This window comes from Austrofundulus limnaeus, unplaced genomic scaffold (genome assembly GCF_001266775.1).
Source record: "Austrofundulus limnaeus strain Quisiro unplaced genomic scaffold, Austrofundulus_limnaeus-1.0 Scaffold105, whole genome shotgun sequence".
Classification (NCBI taxonomy): Eukaryota; Metazoa; Chordata; class Actinopteri; order Cyprinodontiformes; family Rivulidae; genus Austrofundulus; species Austrofundulus limnaeus.
The window spans coordinates 1,326,558-1,333,491 of record NW_013952507.1 but is presented as its reverse complement, the minus strand read 5'-3'; the positions used below and the strand labels follow the sequence as shown (position 1 = coordinate 1,333,491).

The 6,934-nt window shown below is 36.7% G+C and overlaps 1 protein-coding gene across 2 annotated transcripts in view; it reads left to right on the top strand.

The window, feature by feature from the left end:
• The window catches only part of lrfn5a (leucine rich repeat and fibronectin type III domain containing 5a), a 123,907-nt gene that overhangs the window by 54,345 nt on the left and 62,628 nt on the right, over positions 1 to 6,934 (top strand). Inside the window, exon 2 of one of the 2 annotated variants that reach the window (XM_014013766.1) lies at positions 6,137 to 6,263. The exons of the other annotated variant lie outside the window; for it this stretch is intronic. The gene's annotated coding sequence lies outside the window, so the exon portion shown is untranslated. The remainder of the gene's footprint in view (positions 1 to 6,136; positions 6,264 to 6,934) is intronic. 2 annotated transcript variants of the gene reach the window in all.

The window sequence follows — 6,934 nt, the reverse complement described above, 5'->3', positions numbered from 1 at the left end:
TTTATTTATTTATTTATTTATTTATTGTTCAGCTTTGATGAAGGCCTATCCATCAGGCCCACCAATAAGCACCCCCATCCAAAACAATRAATCTGTTCTGGTACATTGGTGCTTTGCGTACATGCGGGGGTCATATATGCTACAGCTATGCAATATTTAGTTTCTTTCAGAGTTGTAAAGTAACTAAGTACAAATACTTTGTTACTGAAAAAAAWTGGGGTGTCTGTACTTTACTTGAATAATTATTTTTCAGCATACTTTTTACTTTTACTCATTACATTTTTACACAATTATCTGTACTTTCTACTCACTACATTGTTTTAAACGGTAAGAAGTAGAAAGTCGTTACCCCTGTTTTATTCCGTGTCGTTATTACTTAAAAAATACTATCCTGATAAATTGTGTCTCCTGGATAGAGCGAATTTAACTGGTTGGATGAGAAGTATAAATATTTACCATTCTGACATCTTATTAGCTTGTACACAACCCATCACAGCTGCACGCCGTTAGAAAAAAAAATTTTTTTTTGGAGAAGTCACCTCCCAATGTCATTTTGGAAATAAACTGCTCACTTTTACTCAGTACTTTTACTTTTAATACTCAATTAGATTTTGTGTCAGAAATTTACATTTGATACTTAAGTATAAAAAATATCAGATACTTTAAGACTTTTACTCAAGTAATATTTTTAGAGAAGACTTTAACTTTTACCAAAGTATTTTCATGATAAGATACTTGTACTTTTACTCAAGTATCACTTTGAAGTACTTTATACAACACTGGTGATCTTCTGCAGCTGTAGGATAGAGTCTGAGCTCKCTAGCTTTGAATCCGTAGCGTAATGCTGTGAAGCAGAGCGACAGGTGCGAACACACACATCCAGTTTTTGCTCTCATCCTGCTTACTGACCTGTTTCAATAATTTATAAAAGTAGCTTGCTGTCTGGCTGGCAATGGGCTCAGCCAAAGGACTCAGTCAAGCTGTACACACAAACAAACCCCCAAACAGACTGTGATTTTTTATAAACATCATATGTATGCTCGTCACTCTCCCCTCTGTAAAGCACAAACACACCAAACAAGCTTTTGAAGTGTGATCCCATATGGATACCACGTCCATGACATACGTGTGCGTGTTTATTTTCACTTCTAAATGTCRTGATGGAAAGTCACACACAGCCAGGACTGGAGCTGGATACATAATGGACTGTTTGCACGCTTCAAGTCTGTTTTGCATTTCCTCACCCGCCTCTGACAGGGTCAAGACTGCGTGAGTGCATTTCTGTGTTTGTGCCACAGGTGTTGGTGTGTGGCCACTGGTTTCTACACAAACACAATCACCAGCACTGTTTAATATTTTAATTTCTTGAGAATGCTGTTAGACAAAGCTTCTTTCCAGATTCCAGAGTTGTGAAGCCACAAGGAAAAATCAAATTGAACAAACAAAATCTGTTTGGACAAAAAAAAAATCTGGGTATTTTTGTTATTTTCAAGCAAATATCAAAAACGATCAGAGCAAACTATTTCAATGGAACTTATTTAAGAGCAGAGTTGCATTTTCCAGATTATATTCATTTAGTTTGAGTGTGAAGCTGCAGAAATTTAGAGAAGTAGTGTGATGTAAAGCCACTGAGACTCTAAAAAACATTTAAATTCTGCAACAGACAGAAGCCAGTGCCAGTGCAGAGAGGCCACTATGAGTCTAATATGATAATTATATTTCTTTCCTGTCAGACTGCAGGATTCTGCATTTTCAACAACCTGATCGAGCCAGCGTGATTACAGACTAAAACTAATCTACCCAACATTACAGTAATTCAAGCAAGTTGTAATGAAGACATTAATTATCAGCTCAAAGTCATGCAACAGAGTGACAATTATGTTTTAACCTTGGACCAAATTACCTAAAACCCAACAAATCATCACAGCAGTAATGAATCAGCAGCACTGACGTTCTGCAAGATAATAAAATAAACTGTCTGTAAAATGCACAGGTTTATAGTAACTAAGTACATTTACTTTGTTACTTAAGTCATTTTTGAGGATTTGTAATTTTACCAATTATTACTTTTTATTTTGTCACATTTAAAGCCTTAAGATGATACCTTTACTTCTTTACTTTAAAAATGTACTCATTGCAAAATGAAATAAGTTTGAACTCATCATGAAAGGAGTTGTTTCTGCACTCTGAAAATGAAGTGTTGAATTTACTCAACCAAGTCATGTCAACTGGCTYCACTAAACCTAGTAGAGTAAATATGAAGAAAAATTGCTCAATTTACTCAACTTGGTTCAGTGAAACCAGTTTGGTTCATAAATTCATCCGTTTACAGAGCGTGTAAAAGTACTTTTACTTCCCTGATTTTTTGCGAACGTTTTTACTTGCGGTAAATACTTTTTCTCATCAGTGAAGTTTTTTTTACCAAAGTCATTTTCTGTTAATGTACTATTACTTTTACTTAGTTTTTTTCAAATAGCTCTGGTAAAATGTAATAAAACAGCAACAGATGAAACTAAGACTAAGTTTTATTTTTAAATTTATAGTAAAATAATAAMTTTTAGGTGACCCAAATTGAAGTAAAGTTTTTTTTTAATTGTTGGCGAGAATCAAAGGTTAAACTGAAGCTTGTATGTAACATATTTTTCTTACCCCACATAGGAATAACATGTAAAATCAAAGCTATTGTTGGGCTGTTTCATATTTTGTTTGTTTTACACAAGTTAATTATTGTTTTTTTCTCTGGGWGGCTGTGGCAAAGTGGTTTAGGGTGTTGTCCTGTAACCAGTAGGTTGCCAGTTCAATCACCCGTTCCAGCCGTCTCAGTCGTTGGGCAAGACACTTCACCCACCTTGCCTACTGATGGTGGTCGGAGGGCAGCCCCGCTTCTGTCAGTGTGCCCCAGGGCAGCTGTGGCTACAGTAGCTTACCACTATCAGTGTGTGASTGAATGGATGTGGACTTGATAAGGTGCTTTGTAGGTTCAAGTCCATTTGCCATTTATTTTGTTCATTTGCACTTATTAAAACAGTAAGAAAATAAGCATATCACTTGAGAGGTCACAAAAACCTGGATGGGCTTAAAATAAAAATAATTATAAAAAAACAACAACTAAAGAATTGTATAAACAGTAAACATAATCTTACAAAATTAAATATTCACTTCCTGTCCTGCAGGAAAGTTTTCTCCTCAGCGTAGTTTGAGCATTCCGTTGGACTTTCGTGGACAAATCAATATTTTTAATTGTTTTTTTATGTTGAATCCTTTCAAAGCTTTCTTGTGTCATGTTGAGGAAAGCTGCTGTGGCCTTTTCCATCCACCTCGTTAAAGGCTGCAGAGACTCTTACAAATTCCAGATGAGATCAGAGTAAAYGTGTTCTTACCCACAGGGATGCTGTCTCGTTAGGCAGAGCTGGTTGTCTCTTCTCACAGAAAGCCACAGAAAACTAACCAGCGAGCCGCAGGTTGTGTAATCTGTTCTGGTCACAGCTATGGCAGYGGTGTTGACTGGATGCTCCTCACTCAGCTCCCACCTTCTGCAGCAGCTACAGCCTCCATCGAGTTCAASTGTTCCTACTGGCAACATGTGAGCCATTAAAACAAATCAAACTGGTTTTAAAAGATAATTAGGTACCACTTTTCAATAAGGCTCCCCTTATAGATAGCCTATGAATAGTTTGTAGATCAGTTATTAATTCATTTGTAGACACAATCAGTCGTTAATAAGTGTTTATTATTCATTCGGGGCGGCTGTGGCGGAGTGGTTAGGGGAGTCRTCCTGGAACCAGAAGGTTACTGGTTCGATCCTCCATCCAGCCCTCCCACTTGTTGTGTCCTTGGGCAAGAAACTTCACCCATCTTGCCTACTGATGGTGGTCAGAGGGTCCGGTGGCGCCGATGTATGGCAGCCCCACCTCTGTCAGTGTGCCCCAGGGCAGCTGTGGCTACAGTGTAGTTTGCCATCATCAGTGTGTGAATGTCAGTGTGAATGGGTGAATGTCTGTTAGTGTAAAGCGCTTTGGGGTCCGGAGGGACTTGAAAAGCGCTCTATAAGTTCAGTACCATTTACCATTTACCATTCATTAGGGATGGAAAAGAGACAAAATTGTCCAGTTTCTTGCCAAATWGTGACCCAAATATGTTCATGTATATATTACATCTAAAGGTGCTTTATTGATCATTTCAGACTACCTTGTAGGCACAATAATTTATTGAAAACACATCTTTTACTTATAATATTGTACTGTATTACCGCACTATACATATCCGCAGTAATCAAGGGGAGCCTTATTGTAAAGTGTAAAACAACGTATTATTTATTAATGACTAATAATGTCATAACAGAGCCTTATAAATAGTGTACTSTTTTTCATTTTACAATAAGGCTCCTTTATGGTATTTATACAAGTTTATTAGTCATTAATAAATAGTGTACCTACTGTTTTACATTTTACAATAACGCTTCCTTTGAAAGCTCTTAATGTGTATATTAAAGTAATATAGTTCAATATCATTTTTAAATATGTGTTTCCAATCAATAATTGTGCTTACAAACCTAGTAATATGTACACGAAGAGGTTTGGCTCACTCTATGGCAAGACAGTTTTGTCTCTTTCCCTTTCTTAATGAATCCATACAAAACATTAATTAATGATTTATAAAGTGTTTACAGATGAATCAATAACCTATTTATAAGACATCTATAAGGGGAGCCTTAATGTAAAGTAGTACCTATTATTATTATTATTATTATTATTATTATTATTATTATTATTATTATTATTATTATTATTATAATTTTGTCTTTGTAGACGATTCATCGAAAAAATCTGGGTGTGTTCGCGTGAAATTCTTGGACGGGTTTCTGCTGAGTGTGCAAATTAGAAGAAGACTTCCCACTTTGTAGTCGGTTGTTTATTCTTTCAGGGACATTTTCAGGGTGGAACGACATTTAAAATGTTCATCAATAATAAATATTTAGAAGAGGGGGCAGACAATGATTAATTCACTAAATCAGCCTGCCAGTAATCTGCATAATTTAGCAGCACTGTATTCAAAAACTCAGTTCTGTGTGAACTGAAACATCCACCCACCCCCACCCTGCAGCACACGTRCCCTTGTATTCAGGACAGGGTGTGGTTACGCATATTAACTCCCGTCTATCACTTCTGACAGATTTGCTGACAAAGGCTTTCTCTTTTGCATACTTCTGCCTTTATTGGGCTTTTTTTTTTTTCAGCAGAACGAGCAAAAATCACATTTAGAKCTCAGAGTTCGGTTGTGTAAAGAGTTTCTATCATTTGAGATCACACTGATGTGCACTCACATGATAGCAGACCAACAGGCAGATTTAGATAAGATAGTGTATAATTTATATAATAGAGTTTAATAAATGTGCCATACAGAGCATTATAGCAGACACCATACTGTTAACATGAGCACTTTTTACATCTAAACTCTATCCTCCCATTCTTCAGCTTATAGTGTTTACATTAATCCAGAGGTTTCCTTCCTGTTTTCGCATTCACCATCACTTCATGTCTTCCATTGCCGCCATTTTCTTTTTACTTCTGTCCTCCCTCCCTCCCTAACTCTTTGCCCTCGTTCTTTTCCTCCTTGCTTCATTTGGAAACCTGCTCTGCCTCCCTCCTTCTCTCCATCCTGCTGGCTCAGCTGCTACAGAAGCAGCCTTTGTTTCAGCGGTGTCCTCTGTCCTTTGAAAGAGAAAAACTGAAAAAAAAAGAAAAAGTAAATGAGTCAGAGGGAAGAGAAGAAAAGTAGGGATACATGAGGTCTGGGTGAGGATGGAAAAGAGGAATATTGGGTGTGAGAAAGAGCAGAGGGAAGAAGAAGGAGGGATGTGTTCAGATCAATGGTCAGGGTTGTTCAGGTCATTGATATCCACTAGCAGCAGATTTCCTGTGTGCAATGATCAGTCTACAGGACAGCAGCTCCAAACTTAGCATGCTTGCTTTAAGCCAAACAGTTTATTGATAATTAGGCTGCTTTTGTACACAATCAATGGTAAAGAACACCGTACACCTTTCTGCAACCACATTTAAATCGTTGGTGAAAACTTTGTCTTTAGTCGACAGTTAAAAAGGATTTTCTCTGTTTGTGTCCTTGTTTTGTTCTGTAGTGAGGGGAAATAAAAAAAAACTGCCAGAGGACTTTTGAGCTGSTGCCTTGCCCATGATGTCATGTCCTTATAGTAACACGTGAACCTGGAGACGCTCGGTGTGTAATATGTTCTTGCAGCTTTGAAGGTAAGAGAATCATCAAATACGTTATCAGTCAGACATTGGAATGATGCTCTTATGTTCTTGCTGCAAAGTCAAACTAAACCATGTCCCTTTATTTAGCTTGGCGTGTCTGAAGGGAAAGAAAATGATTAAATACAAATTTGTGAACCTCTGGAGCAGACACAACATGTAAACAAGCCAGATTAACATAAGAACGTGTTTTAAATCTAAATATGATGACACCGAGTAACAAATCTTAATAATGTATTAAAAACAACAAGGCATTACAAAGATCTGCCTTACATTTATTTATATTTGAACACAGAATAATGCTCGACAGCTGAAACATTACTAATGTTTGCTTGGACGGTGCAGCTTCTTGTAAATAAAAGTTCTTGAACATGAAAAGTCTGCAATTTATTTTGCATTAGTTGAATCTTATATTTCTCTCACTTAAATAACTAAAATAACTCATATGTCTAATCATAAACCAATGTCAGATATCTGGAATGTAAATGTGGTGAAGACGTTTTAAATGTAATAACAGCTTGCCATACTCATGCTGTTGAAAACGATATGCTGTGATCCAAGAGCGGAAGGTGACTGTTAATTTAGCAAGATGGACTTAGGAGCCAGCAAACATTTGCTTCTTTTTTTCATCTCTGCAGCTAAAATAAATAAATAAATAAATAAAT